Raw genomic sequence first — 13332 nt, forward strand, 5'->3', positions numbered from 1 at the left:
AAAGTGTGACCAATGCCGTTTCTGTTCCAAATCCATTTCATCCAAGAATCTCTGGAGCTGCCGTGCAACCACCTTCTCAACCACCTTTCCGACAAAGGGAAGATTAGAGACAGGTCGGAAATTATCCAACCTGTTGTAGTCCAGCAATGGCTTCTTAAGAAGAGGGCAGACTACAGCCTTCTTAAAGTGCTGGGGCATTGCCCCCCTCCTGTAAGGAAGCATTATTCACCGCCATCCGCCTGTCATCTCCTGGGAAGCTTTCACAAGCCAGGAGGGACATGGGTCTAAAATACAGGTGCTTGCATGCATACTCCCTAGGATCCTGTCCATTTCCTCTGGAGCAACAGGGTCAAACTGTTCCCTTCTACCATCATGTTGTAATCCACCCTGTGGAACAAAAATGATTTAAAAAAATCAAATTAAATATGACATTCTACCAGTCTGGATATATCCTTAAGTAGGCAAGATATAGTATCTCAAGTTTCAAAGTGTTTCCTTTGATTGTTTAAAAACCTCGTGTTTAATCTATATTTCTTGCCTCTTAATTGCTTGAATTGCTGCAACGTGCCATATGTGAAAAATTTCTAAAAGGTGTCAAAGTGTCTTGCCGTGGCTTGGAATAAGAGTGCAATGAAATGTCCATATCACAATGTAATATATAAATAAAGTATGGTTCCAATGTAAACCGTTCATTTGGCAGTCATTTCCCCATTTTCAAGCAGTAAGTGATATAGAACCCCTACATAGGTTTTATATCCAGAAGAAAGAGAATGTCTACTTCGAGTCATTTCAATATTTAAATCCAGCATTTATGCTTTTCGCAACTGAGAAAAAGTAGTTTTAGTTCTTGGATGTATTGTAAGCTATTTTAAGAGAGAAAGGCAAGATGTTCTACTATTTCTTGGAATTTAAGTATTTTTCCATCGTTTTTGGAAAGGAGTGGAAGAAATGGGGAATGGTGAATGGGCGATGTGAGGAATTATTTATGATGGGCCATGTGATGCCTTTGCCTTTAACAGGGTGTTTTTCTGAAACATGGAAACATGGAAAAAGTTTATGGTGGAACTGTTTGGAAAATTCAGTGTTATTTTAAAATCATGGCAAGTCTTTCATATAAATTATTTCAGAAAACATGAACAAGGTTTTGAGGAGATTTTGCACTATTTATTTTAAGGAAAGCAAACATACAAAAAAATCTACCATTTACATGCTTTAGGATTTAATTAGGGAGATGACTTTAAAAATATTAGAGACATCCCACATTCATATTTTTTTTCCATTTTAAGCCCCTTTTTTTAAAGGTCATCAAAAGAAATAGTCCTCTCACAGCAATTTTTGATGATAAGTTTGGCTATTAGAACTAAGCAGTTGATGTAAACTCAAATAAGGATTTGTTGGAGATGACCAGGCTGAGCCTGAGGAAGGGCGTTTGGAGTCCCTTTGCATCCACAAGAGATCTATGTCCAGCCCTCCTTGAATTCCATTAGTCTCATTCAAACAGTCTTGGTTCCTGATTTCTTGTGCGACAGGAATACGGTGCAATGCATTTTGCTCCTCATTTCACCTTTGCTCTGATGAAATATGCACAGAATGCTTATTCTCAAGTGAAGAGGAATGGAATCCACCTTCAGAACCTATAGAAGGCCACATTTCCATACTTAGAACCTTGGGTGTGGATTTCAGACTTCCTCCCAAAACTGTTGCCGAATTTTAATTGTGCTTCTTTCAAAAGTGTCTCTACAGGTAGTTCTCAATTTACAACCAAAGTTGAGATTTGAATTTCCATGGTAAGTTGGTATGGTTGTAAATTGAGTCATCATGTCACCAGATGTGATTCCATGATCATTTTTACTGTAGTCATTAAGTGAATGACTGGGATCATTAAGCAAAATACATGTTTTTTTAAAAAACCCAATCATGTTGTCATTAAATAAATCCAGCTTCCCCAATTGACATTGCTTGCTGGAAGCTGCCATATTGCGGTCATGTGACTATGGGATGTTGCTACCGATTATAAATGTGAGCCAGTTGCCAAGCACTCAGTTTGTGATCTTGAGCCGTGGTGGTGCAGTGGTTAAATGCAGCACTGCAGGCTACTTCAGCTGATTGCAGTTCTGCAGTTCGGCTGTTCAAATCTTACCGGCTCAGGGTTGACTCAGCCTTCCATCCTTCCGAGGTAGGTAAAATGTTGTTGGCGGCAATATGTTGACTCTGTAAACCGCTTAGAGAGGGCCGAAAGCCCTATGAAGCGGTATATAAGTCTAACTGCTGTTGCTATTGCTATTGCTATCTTGTGATTTGGGGCTAGTGTGACAATTAGAAATGTGAGGACAGGTTGCAAATCAGTTTTTCCAAGGCCATTGTAACTTTGAACTATTGTTATATGAAGTGCTATAAGTTGAGGATTACCTGAATCTGTATGTAAATGATACTAACTTGATTCCATTTGTTAATTTTAATTTGTTAATTTTAATTAAAATTAAGCTAAATCCAATGAAATTTTTCTCTATCTTGAGGAGTACATCATGTAGCACACAACTCAATGTTCATATCTGGTTCCCAGCCTCTCCCCATAAAATGAATACTGTATCCCTTTTAAAGCAGAATTGCCCTAACTGAGGCAACAGAAGTAGCTTAACACAGAAGGAAGGACTGTTTCAGATGTAATGTTAATTTAAATTCATAGCTCAGGTTGATTATGTAGTAGTTGACCTTTAATCTACATATCATTTTTTAAAACCAATCCTATTTCCTACACAGAGAGATGAAGAAAAAGGATGGAGGGAGGAGGGGGAAAAGGTACAGAGAAGTGTATTATTATACTGGAGTATAGTTACATAATTATTTTTAATACAGGGCAATGGTTTAATTAAATACTTGCACAAAACCAAGCTTTTTCAGGAAATTTGGCAATTACAATCAATTTAAATGTACGGCTGTATTAATATGATGACAAGCACAGTAATAACAATAACACAACCCTAAGTAATTGTAGGCAAATGTTAAACAGATGTGTAAATAGACAGTGACATTAGGGATCATTATGATATGTCATTCTGAAGTGTAAAATTCCCTCATGCTCCAAAGAGCTCATCCTCCTTTTAGTTTACCTATTTGGCTATGACTCTACTAGGTACATTTTTATACATATGAAACTGCTGTAGTTTGTGGTTTCCACACACATAAAATATATGTAATTGCTCCCTGTTTTGCTCTTCTGTTTAGTGTACCAGTTTTGTCTCTGATGTCTTTGAAATAATGAAATTACTTTTAGAATTTGCAAATTTTACTTTCATTCCCCTTCCCCTCCAATGGTAAATATAAACATAAGAATATTTTCTCTTACTTGGGGGTTCCACTGAGGCATCTGTTTGACCTTAAAGGGCAACAGAAAGCTGAGAAGAAGTTCTGGCCTTATTCTCTTCAGCTTTTCTGTGGATTCAGGGTTTGGACGGCAGAAAAAAGCTTTACTGACTGAAACCTTCTACGTTACATTTCGCCCAAAGGAGGTTGGGGGGTGGGGAGCCTCACTGAAATATATTTTTCTTTCAACACGTTTCTTGAAAAGTGAGTTTTGCTTTTGGACTGGTTTAGCAGTCAAAACAGTCCACAAAGCTTTTGTATTAAAGCTTCTTGTCCTCCCAAATTCTATTCCTAATGATAACCTCTCAGCAGCCAGATTGAAAAAAGCCACATTATCACCTGAGTATAATAATAATTTTATTATGGTTCCAGAAGAGGAATTAGTGAGGAATGGGGCATAGCTTAGAGTCACTAAGTTTTAAGGTAAGCCTATAACCAATGCATCCAATTTCTCCCTTTCCCTAAGAAACTCTCTCCCAACTAATCATCCCACTTTCTCTCCTATCCTATCATTTTGAAACCATCTGACTTCCCTCAGAAATATCTGTTTTTCTCTACTTAGAATTATTGAGTAAGAATTAGCAATAGCAATAGCAATAGCAGTAGACTTATATACCGCTTCATAGGCCTTTCAGGCCTCTCTAAGCGGTTTACAGAGAGTCAGCATATTGCCCCCAACAATCTGGGTCCTCATTTTACCCACCTCGGAAGGATGGAAGGCTGAGTCAACCCTGAGCCGGTGAGATTTGAACCGCTGACCTGCTGATCTAGCAGTAGCCTGCAGTGCTGCATTTAACCACTGCGCCACCTTGGCTCTAGACCAGTGCAAGATTCCAAATAAATCACCCATGTCAGATTACTATTCGGTATCTCCTTAAACACATCCACTGAAAGGAACTCAGTGTCTCTGATTTGCTGTCAAACTGCTTTTTATTCTTATGAAGTTTTTCTCTGTCATACGAGATTCACCTATAACTTGTCCTCTTTGGTTTAAATCCATTATTGTATGGCCTGCCCTCTGGAACAAAATAGAATGGTTTTTAACCTTTTGTGTAACTCTCCTTCAGGTATTTTAAGAGAGCTATTATATCTCCTCTTTGGTGCCTTTTCTAAAGGATAAAGATAACTAATTCTTTCAATTTCTCTTCATGGTTTATAGTTTTCTAATTATCTTGATTGCCCTTTTCTGAAACTCTTTGAATTTCTCATATTTTCTCTGTAAGTATACTGCCCAGAAGTACGCGGAGTACAAAACAGAATAAAGAATTGTTACTTCTGTTGTTGCAACCTTACCTTGTGGCCATATTACATTGTTAGGTTGTGTTCAGATTACAGTTAATCTGAACACCTTTTTTACAAGTAAAATTATTAAACAAGGTTAGCCCTATCTCTTTTCTTATGGCTGTGTATTTGATTTTAGTTTGTTAAGAACTTTGTACTGCATATAGTTTCATCCAATCAGTTTAATCTATTTGAATTTTACGCTTTAAGTGTTTTCCAAGATATTACCTTTTTTTCTGTTTCTGTTCAAATCAGTCTTGACTCCTGGTGACAACATGGACAAGTTCATGCAGTTTTCTTTACCATTGCCTTCCTCCTAGAGCTGAAAAGAAGTGACAGGCACAGGGCCATCCAGTTGGCTTTGTGCCCAAGGAAGGACTAGAACAGTGATGGTGAACCTATGACACGCGTGTCAGTGCTGACACGCGTAGCCATTTCGGGTGACACGCACATGCTCCCCAAACTTGTTTCAGCGGCAGCTCTCAGCCTGGGCGGCAGCGTCACGCAGGCTGTGGAAGGAGGAGGAGGAGGAGGAGGAGGAGGAGGAGGGAACCAACCAAAGAGAGGCTTTTACCGGGTCTGCGCCCCACAGCCAGGACCGTCCTGGCGCCTCAAGCCGCGTTTCTTCCTGCAAAGCCCTTCGGGCAACCCGAGAGTTCCGCTTGACGCCAGAAGGGCTTTGCAGGAAGAAACGCGGCTTGAGGCGCCAGGACGGTCCTGGCTGTGGGGCGCAGACTCGGTAAAAGCTCTCTTTGGTTCCCTCCTCCTCCCCCTCCTTCCACAGCCTGTGTGACGCTGCCGCCCAGGCTGAGAGCTGCCGCTGCCGCTGCTGCACAACTGAGGGAGGGAGAGGGAAAGCAGAGGTAGCCTCAAATTCCACCGTTGGGACAGGGGAAAGGGCTTGTCCCTCAAGAGTGGGGGGGCATAGAGGTGGGAAGAAGGGGCCCGGCCTGTCCCCAGCGCCCCCCACAGACGGATTACGGATCGAACGCTTCTCTCTCTGCAGCCTTTTTCTGCAAGTCCCAGCTACTCAGCGGGGCGTCATCATTTCCGGGGGGTTGCAGTTTTCCAGCTCAGATATCAGGATCCGCCGGGATTAAGTGGGAGAAAACGCCGCTGGCCGAGCGGAACAAACACATCCAAAGGTTGATCTTATTTTACGAAAACACAACTTCCAAAAGTCGATCGTGGCCTCCGTCAAGAAGCTCTTCCCCCACCCCCCACCCATTCTGGGGTCTTGGTGTCCCTCGGCTAAGATCCACCCCGGAAAGCAGAACGGGGGCAGCCCTCCTGTAATTCTGGCTGGGTTAAAGAGCAGGGATGGAGGAGCCCTATCACACCTTCATTCAAAGGGTGGGGAGGGGGAGGCCCGATAAAGTCCCCCCTTGGGGTGTCTGAAGTCCCAGCTGAAGCAGCCGAAGGAAAAAGGATAAGCATCCGTCGCTGCCCAATGGCGCTTGGGGTAACCCCGCTGGGCAGAGCCAGTCGAGGCTCATCCTGCAAATGAGGGTTTCCTTTGGGGAGGGCCAGGTGGTTTCAAGCACCCCAAACAGCCAATCTCTCTCTCTCCATCCCCCTTCCTTTGCTCCCGGGGCTGCAGAACTTTCCATGGGCTCAACAGTAATTGAGTAAAATTCTAAGCCACTGCAGTAGCTGCTTTTTGGTTTTATTTTTTTTAATATTTATCAGTCTCTCTTTTAGTTGAAGAGTTGAAGTCCACAAGGCTTAAAGCTGTCAGGTTTGAAGACCCCTGGGGTTTTTTTCCTAAAGGGTTAGGGGTGCAAGGGTCTTGTAACTTGACAGCTTTAAGACTTGCACGCTTCAATGCCAGAGTTTCTGAGCCAACATTTTGGTTGCTAAGCAGGACCGTTGGTAAGTGATACTGATAATAATATCAAGGGCAACATACGAAATCGACTGATGAACAAAGAAGTTACTAAGCAGCTATGTTAAATAATTTGTTTTTGGTTTATTAAATACAATTATATTGCAATTATATATTTTTGTAGTTTAAACTATAAATTGCGCAAAATTATGTTTTTGTCGAAGTGACACACAACGCGAGTTATGCTCGATTTTTTGCCGATTTTTGACACACCACGCCAAAAAGGTTGCCCATCACTGGACTAGAACAATGACACATACTTTCCTGGTTTCTAATTTCATGTCTTTAATCACTGCTATCCCACCCAATTTTTCATCATTTACAGATTTGCATTCTCTCCATTTTAAATGATAAATGTAAACATTGAAGAGTTGAAGATCCAGGAGCACGTAGATATTTATTAGAGAAGACCAAGGCAAAGTAAACTATAATTTTTTTGTTACCTATAAGCATTTTGTCATCTGTACAGTGCAGCTGCTATACAGATGGTCCTTGACTTACAACCACAACTGAGCCCAAAATTGCTGTTGCTAAGTGAGACAGTTGTTAAGTGAAATTTGCCTTATTTTATAACCTTTCTTGCCATAGTTGTTAAGTAAATCATTGCAGTTATTAAATTAGTAAGATGGTTGTTAAGTGAAACTGTCTTCCCCTTTGATTTTGCTTGTTAAAAGTTTGCAAAAGGTGATCACATGATCCCAGGACACTTCAGGACTATGAGTCAGTTGCCAAATATCTGAATTATGGTCATGTGATCATGGGGATGCTGCAACAGTTGTAAAAGTGGAAAACAGACATGAGTCATTTTTTTCAGTGCCATTGTAATTTCAAATGGTCATTAAATGAACTATTGTAAGTTGGGGACTACCTATATAGATTCTTTTCATTGTATTTTTAACAAATCTAAGAAGTTATAAGAGCCGAGGTGGCGCAGTGGTTAAATGCAGCACTGCAGGCTACTGCTAGATCAGCAGTTCAGCGGTTCAAATCTCACCGGCTCAGGGTTGACTCAGCCTTCCATCCTTCCGAGGTGGGTAAAATGAGGACCCGGATTGTTGGGGGCAATATGCTGACTCTCTGTAAACCACTTAGAGAGGGCTGAAAGCCCTATGAAGCGGTATATAAGTCTACTGCTATTGCTATTGCTTATTTTGGTCTTAGTACCCTTCATTAACTTCAGCACATAGTGAACTTACACTTTCCTGAATTAGCTAATTCAGCTCTACAGTTTTATCCTTTCTTTGTGTATTCTTCATTGTGGCTCTCTTTCTATTTGTTCTTATATACGTGTCTTCTCATTTTCAGTTCATTGCTAGACTTTTCATGTACCTATTCTGACCTCCCATTTTGGCTCAGTGGAATTGCTTAGAATTATACCTTTAATAGTTCCTTCTGCAGGAACTGTGACCCATTTTGTGCCCCCTTTCCCATTAATTATTGCTTACCTTTCTTCTGATTAAAATCAACTATTTTTAAGTCCACAATATATATTTGAGTACATTCAATTTTATTTTCCTTTCACATTAAGAATTCCAGCAATGCATGGTAATCTTTCTGCAATGTTGCTATTATTCCCACTTCCTCAATTAAGTATTACTATAAATAATATTTTTATTATTTAAGTGAAGTCCAAATCCTTGAAATATCACAATGTAGCTAAGCACCACATAGAAATTTAAAGCATTTTACTGTCATATCTTAAAAATCCTTTTTCTAAACGGGTCTTACTAGTTATGTCCTTAGAGGAGTTGTGTATGAACTATGAAGTTGGAAAAGGTCCTCTGAATTATCTTAAGGGTAAACATACTCAGGTCCCTCCATCTTTCACATGAGACAAAATTTTGAGTCTCATCATCCTTTAAAAAAAAAATCTGCTGCTGTATCTATATTTTAAAATGTAGTATCCAGAACTTGACATACAACTCCAGATGTGACAATAGAATGCAATGGACCTTTTTATGCATACCATTAGCACCCTTAATCCCATATCTCCCATTATTTGAGTTTGTTTTTCTAAATAAAATATTTTGTATTTGCCTCTGTTAAATTTTAATCCCTTTTCCATAGTCTATCAAGATTTCAAATTTTGTAGTGTTTTAGAACAAGGGTGATCAATCCACAAGCTACACATGGCACTACAGCACCCACAGATTAAGCCACCAAATTTTATCAGCAAATAAATTCTCTCTGTCTCATTCCCACCCTAACTTCTCCAAAATTGTTATGCTCTATAATAACATCATAGTATTAGCAACTAGCTTTCTGTAACCTTTATTAAAGTTGAGTTGTGGCTTCCAAGCTTTCACACTTTGCTCACTCCTATTTTGGATGTTTAACTATTCCTTTCAACTTTGTGTCACAGGAAGCATTCCTTCCACTTCTTTATCCAAGTAATTAACAAAAACACTGATGAGTACTAGATTCAGCAGTAAATTCTATAGCACAAACATTTGTGTTTGATGAGGCACTGTGGCTGGATGAGCTGTCTTTGAGCATGATTTTGAAGCCAGCTGTGGATCATCTCCACACACAATGTAATTAACCTGCTAATCTGAAAATCACGAACTATTAAATCAAATGTTGTGCTGATGTTTGGATATATTATATCCACAAGGTCAAAAAAGTCACCTTAATGAAATAAAATTAGTCTGGCTGCTCTTCCTCTTTTCATCCGACTGATAAAAGAGCAAGAGCAGCGTTTAAGCAGTACAGCTGAAGAGCTACATGTAGTTTTATAATAACTACTCCACAGAAAATGAAAATTGCAAGAATATGTTTGCATTCTGGTAAGTCTCCTGCTCATTTGTACAGGAGGTTTGGAACATTGCTTGGCATTTGGCATTTAACTGCCAAATGAATTTTGCCATAACGCCACAATACATTCCATTTTGGGCATTGTAGAAAATTTAAATTGTGAATATATTCAAGCATTCCCACTTAATATTGCTTTCAGATTGGCTCTGTCAATTTCTAACCTCACAACAAAATCTATATGGGAGCTGAGTCAATTTATTTCAGGTTCAACTTTAGTGTATTTGAATTGCAATCAAATTGTTTCCCTTTTTTCATATGGAATGCATCATATGTGCAGAGTTGATGTGAGATCTGTTTTTTTCGTTGCTGGAAAATCTGACTCAACCAACCTTCTGATTCAGGCCAGCCATTACTCTCTCTCTTTGACTATAGAATTTCAGCAGCCTTGTCTCCCTTAATCCAGGCCCCTTCCACATTTTCATTATTGAATTGATAAAGCCACAACCATGATTTATAACAGTGCAAGAGAATGCATTTTTTTGTTAATTTTCTGTCAGAGTTTTACAGCTAGAAATGTGTGTAAAATTTGTACATATAGGTAGCATGTAGCACAAATGAAAAAACAACTCTTCAGTTCCCCCTTTCTTTTTATGACTTAACTGGTTTAAATAGTTTATGCAGTAAATCAATAAATCATTTTGTGTTTTAACTGCTCTTCTACGTGGAGGGCTAACACAAGGTATGATGGCTAGTGCATAGCAAGGGTATGAGGAAACACACAGTAAGAGATTAAATTTGCCTAACCTGCAAAGGATTCTTTCTTCTGAAGTTACTATCTGTATGCCTAACATTATATACTGCATGCAGCTATTACTAAACTTCTCTTAGGGTTAATCAAGTGCTTCTGAAAAACATAGCTGGCAACCTCTTATGGCTAGCATAACATGGATCTTCAGATCCTTTTTCCCTAGAGGATTCTGTGTAGAAGAAACCTGATTCCTCAAAGACCAATTCTTCTCCATCTTCAGTCATCTTCCGTCAGTCAGGAACATGCAGATCTTCAATGGTTTTGGTCCACTCTGAAACTGGCGTTTCTTCACCTAGAACTCAACTTGGTTTGGCAGCCATCTCTTTCCTCTTTGGACTTCCTACTTCTGCAACAGAGATAGACCTCTTGTGGGCTGGACTTTGGGGAAAAAAGATAAGCAATTGAGAAAAGACCATAAATTAGACAGTTTTCTCTTTTCTTCTCCCATCTTTTGAGTTTTGTAGCTCATTGCAATATAACAGAACAGTAGCATGCTTACCTACTTCTAAATTGAGGGAAAGCAGCCATTTCCCTGTGAAAAATTCTTTCCAAACTTTCTCACTTATACCCCAAAACAGCAATCTGTGAAATCTTGGAAAGATAAGAGTTAACATCTATTTCTGTCTCATCCCAGAGCCAAGTACCCTAGAACATATTATGGAGCTCTTGTAACTAGCTTTAAAACATCTTCCAAAGTTGCCTGCTTGCAAGACAGGCAATGTGCAAAGCCCTTTTCCATGCACTAGAAAGAGTGAAGAGAAGATCAACCAAGATGATTAGGGGACTGAAGGTTAAAACATGAAGAACAATTGCAGGAATTGGGTATGTCTAGTTTGGTAAAAAGAAGGACTAAGAGCAGCATGATAGCAGTGTTCAAAATATCTAAAGGGATGCTACAAAGAAGAGAGGAGGGGCTTTCAAGTAATTCTTGAAAGCACCTGAAGGCAGGACAAGAAGCAATAGATGAAAACTAATCAAGGACAGAACTAACCTAGAATTAAGAAAAAAATTCCTGACAGAACAATTAATCAGTGGAACGATTTGTTTCCAGAAGGTGTGGGTGCTCTAACACAGGAGGTTTTTAAGAAGAGATTTGGACAACCATTTGCCTCAAATGATATAGGACAGTGATGGCGAACCTTTTTTTGGCTCCCGTGCCAAAAGCGGGGGGAGCGCAAGGGGATCATACATGGGCGTGCCCTACCCATAAGGCTATGCGTGTGAGCCGCCGATGTGCACATGCGTGCCCAACTAGCAACCCCTTCACTTTTGGTGTGGTTTTTTGCCCTCCCCAGGCTCCAGAGGCTTTCTAGGAGCCTGGGGAGATCAAAAACAACATACCCCGCTTCCCCCAGTGTCCTCCTGAGGCCTCAGGAGCTTCTCTGAAGGCTCCTGAGGGTGAAAAACAGACCTACAGACAAAATGGAAGTCACTTCCAATTTGCTCATAGGGCCGGGTTTTGCCCTTGGAACCTTTAGGGAAGCCTCCTGAAGGCCCTTGAAGGCTCCGGAAAGCAAAAAACAGACCTATGGATAAACCGGAAGTTCAGGTAACTTCCGGTTTGTCAGTAGGGCTGATTTTTGACCTCTGGAGCCTTCAGGGGCCTTCAGGAGGCTTCCCTGAAGGCTCCAGAGGGCAAAAATCAGCCCTATGAGCAAACTGGAAGTGACTTTGCTCGTAGGGCCAATTTTTTGCGCTCCAGAGGCTTCAGCCTCCGGAGGGTGAAAAAATGGCCTCAAAAGAAGGCTGAAGTCAGCTGGCTAGTGTGCGCATGGGTGCTGGCCAGCTGGTAGGACAATGCCTTATGTGTCCTAACAAATGTCTCTGTGTGCCACCTGTAGCACGTGTGCCATAGGTTTGCCATCACGGATATAGGGTTTTTTGCTCGAACAGGAGATTGGTCTGGAAGACCTCCAAGATCTCTTCCAACTCTGTTATTCTGTCATTTGCTACAAAATAAGGTTTTCTGCATAGAATAATTTTTTAAAGTTGCCTTTTAGCCCAACTAAGTTCAAGCCATTGATATATTTATTTATTACTTATTAATGAGTATAGCTACCCAGTTCAAGTCTGGGAGAAGCCACATATTCTGGGACTCTTTGAATATAGCTTCATAGCTAATGTACCCACAGCATGCCTTCTCTGCCAGATCTAATGGGATGGGCTAATGTTACTAGGGACAGGCGGTCCCTGAAGTAGTCTGGTCCCATGCCATGAAAGCTTTTAAATGTTAAAACAAGCACCTTGAATTGGACCTGGAAGAAAATTGGAACAGGTGTAAAACATGTGCTTTTCTGGGAGTGCACATAATTGTGCTGCTGCATTTCAGGTATCTTCAAGGGCAGCCCCAGGTAGAGTGCACTGAAACAGGGAAAAGAAATACCTATTAGAAGAACATAGGGACTCAGAACAACTACCCAATCTTAAATAAATTTAAATTGTCTAGAAGGAGCTACACAGCCATCTTACTGCAAAGTTTGGAGGAAAAGCAAGTTTTGAATAATTTACAGAGTACCTTAAGGTGTGAATTCTGGAGTGGATATCATTGCAGAGGACAGGTGCCACAAGCAAAAGGTCATCATTCCTGCATCCTACAAGGTGAGATTGTTTGATAGATCGTACTCAGAAGACAACTCTTTAACTGAAAAGTAGAAGCTCCCATGCCAAAAGCTCCCCCCGCTTTTGGCACAGGAGCCAAAAAAAGGTTCGCCATCACTGCCCTATATCATTTGAGACAAATGGTTGTCCAAATCTCTTCTTAAAAACCTCCTGTGTTAGAACACCCACACCTTCTGGAAGCAAATCGTTCCACTGATTAATTGTTCTGTCAGGAATTTTTGGGTTTGTTTGGGATATTCTATTTAATTTTTTAAAACTTTTGTATTATGTTTTTCTTTTAATGTTGTATGCCACCCTGAGTCCTTGGGAGAAGGATGGCATATAAATCTAATAAACCAACCAACCAACCAACCAACCAACCAACCAACCAACCAACCAACCAACCAACCAACCAACCAATTCTTGGAAAGATCGAATAGGTCCACATAGCTTTCTTTTAGGTCAGGGGACAGCAATCCATGGCTCTGAAGCCACATGTGGCTCTTTTATCCCTCTGCTGTGGCTCCCTGTTGCCAGTTGGTACCACAATTTTGAGAAGAGCTTCTCAGGGGCGTGGGGGGGGGGGGAAAGCAGAGCATGCCAGGAGGAGACTATGGAAAGGGGTGGATTTTCCGGTCAGCTC

The sequence above is a fragment of the Thamnophis elegans genome, chromosome 4 (genome assembly GCF_009769535.1).
Source record: "Thamnophis elegans isolate rThaEle1 chromosome 4, rThaEle1.pri, whole genome shotgun sequence".
Classification (NCBI taxonomy): domain Eukaryota; kingdom Metazoa; phylum Chordata; class Lepidosauria; order Squamata; family Colubridae; genus Thamnophis; species Thamnophis elegans.